This window comes from Octopus bimaculoides, chromosome 29 (assembly GCF_001194135.2).
Source record: "Octopus bimaculoides isolate UCB-OBI-ISO-001 chromosome 29, ASM119413v2, whole genome shotgun sequence".
NCBI classification, from domain to species: domain Eukaryota; kingdom Metazoa; phylum Mollusca; class Cephalopoda; order Octopoda; family Octopodidae; genus Octopus; species Octopus bimaculoides.
Genome location: NC_069009.1, coordinates 11,363,140 through 11,365,463, shown reverse-complemented (window position 1 = coordinate 11,365,463; position 2,324 = coordinate 11,363,140). Strand labels below are relative to the sequence as shown.

Below are 2,324 nucleotides of genomic sequence, written 5' to 3'. Positions count from 1 at the left end.
GCCTTAGGTATAATAAAAAAATATTCAGACAAATACATAACAAAAACACCAGGACTTACAAATATATATAACATACAGAAAATTGCACTACTGGGTACTGCACACATTCTACGCAAAACACTTTCAATACAGTAAACATAAGAGCACCACAGCAAACCACAGCACATACCCAAGGCGCACAGAGCTGCGCTCGGTAGTGAAGTGAAAGCACGTTATAAAAATAAAACTACTGAACAATAATAATAATAATAACTTACATTATTTATATTTGACTGATATTTGTCCTCATCTTGTTTGTTGTTAACACGTTCCTGCTGGTATACCCTCCAGCCTTCTTCAGGTGTCTTGGTGAAATCTCGTACTAATGTTGTTGATTTTTTACCTGTGGCAGCTGCTGCTAATATCTGTTATTGTTGTTGCCGCTTAAGCTATCAACGCCATTGCTGATAGCATTATTGCTGATACTGATTACACTATTATTGTTGCTGTTGTTTAGTTAGCACTGTTGTTGTTGTTGTTGGAGTTGTCGCAGTTCATACTAATATTAATGTTGTTATTGTCGTTGTTGTCATCGTCTTCGTCGCTGATGTTGTTTACTATTTTGGGCTTTATTGTTTGTAGTTTCTTTGTTGCTTTCAGTGGGAGTGGCAAACACCTCTCGTGGCTGACTACTATGGCAGGTTGTTTAAGTATGACGTCAGTGGTGAGGCGAATACATATCCTCCTAAAAATACTCCTCTATTTAGAATTGTGAGAAAAGAAATTGATAGAAGATATGAGTGGGAAAAATTCTCAGAACGAGTTGATGCCAGTTCCATCATCATTAGAAACTATAAGAATTTTCTTGAGTAGAAACCTGGATGCATCCGCAAATCAAAAGTTATGATTTCAATTCCCGGAAATAGTATCAAGAATGTAAGTTTAAAGAAAACTGACCAGCGATATTTCAAGTTTAGATGTCATGTATGGTGGCTAATAATAATTCTTTCTAATTTTGTCACAAAGCCAGTATTTTTAGGGGAGGAGTTTGTCCATTACTTAGACCCCGTTGCTAAATTGTTATCTCATCGATCCCAGAAGGATGAAAGAGAAATTCAATCTCGGGAAATTTGAACTCAGAAAGTAAAGACGGAAAAAATGTGACTACTTATATTTGTCCGCCCTGCAAACTCACCACATTCATAATAATAATGTTTTCGTTAGTAGCCATGGAGTCCGAACACAAAACAGAAAAGGATAATATAACACAAGGGGTAAGTGGGATTTGACATCCAGAAATAATTAGAGAGAGAGAGAGAGAGAATGTGTGTGTTTGTGTGTGTGTGGTTATGAATGTATATATGCATGTATGCTTTTATGTTTACAGGTGCATGAGGAAGTCATCTATTAATGACTGTTCAAACGCATTTATACTAAGTACAGAAGATATGTGTTAATATTCATTATAATAATGACTGACCGTAAGAATCCAGGCAAACGAAGTAATAATAACAATAACAATAATAATAATAATAATAATAATAATAATAATAATAATAATAATAATAATAATAATAATAATAATAAGATTAATAATAATAATAATAATAATAATAATAATAATAATAATAATAATAATAATAATAATAATAATAATAATAATAATAATAATAATGATAATAAGATTAATAATAATAATAACCCTTTCTACAACAGGGAGGCACAAGGCCTAAACTTGTTGGGTAGGGGTTAGTTGATTACATCGACCCCTGTACATGGCTGATACTTATTTCATCGACTCCGAAAGGATGAAAAGCAAAGTCACCTCGGCGGAATTAGCAATAATAATAATAATAATAATGATAACAATAATAATAATAATAATAATAATAATAATAATAATAATAATAATAATAATAATAATAATAACAATAATCCTTTCTACTACAGGTACAAAGCCTGAAATTTCGTGGGAGAGGATATATTAATTTGTCAATCTTAATACAAGACATCTATTTTCATTGCTACATCAAAATTGTGACATATGAAAAGAACGGAGTGAGACAAAAATTAGACTTACCTGAGAAGAAAGGCAATTTGAGGTGGTCATATATTTTATATTTATTCTGATGGTGTACTTCCGTTTCTTTTATCAAAAATTAAGAACTGTAAATAATGTTCGTAACTATAAACGATTCTGAGCTAATGAAATTCACTAAGCATTTTTATGAGTTGTGCATATTTTTAATTGCTTTTCTCAACCGATTTCAACTCTAACCACCTCTCTTTTGACACAGAGTCTTATTTGTTTCTATTCATACACACACACAAACACACACACACAC

The 2,324-nt window shown here is 31.8% G+C and overlaps 1 protein-coding gene across 1 annotated transcript in view; it reads right to left on the bottom strand.

The window, feature by feature from the left end:
* LOC106868084 (latent-transforming growth factor beta-binding protein 1) overlaps positions 1 to 885 on the bottom strand; it is a 42,084-nt gene extending 41,199 nt beyond the window's left edge. The window contains exon 1 of the mRNA XM_052977857.1: positions 258 to 885. The gene's annotated coding sequence lies outside the window, so the exon portion shown is untranslated. The remainder of the gene's footprint in view (positions 1 to 257) is intronic.
* Between the last annotated feature and the right edge of the window lie 1,439 nt (positions 886 to 2,324).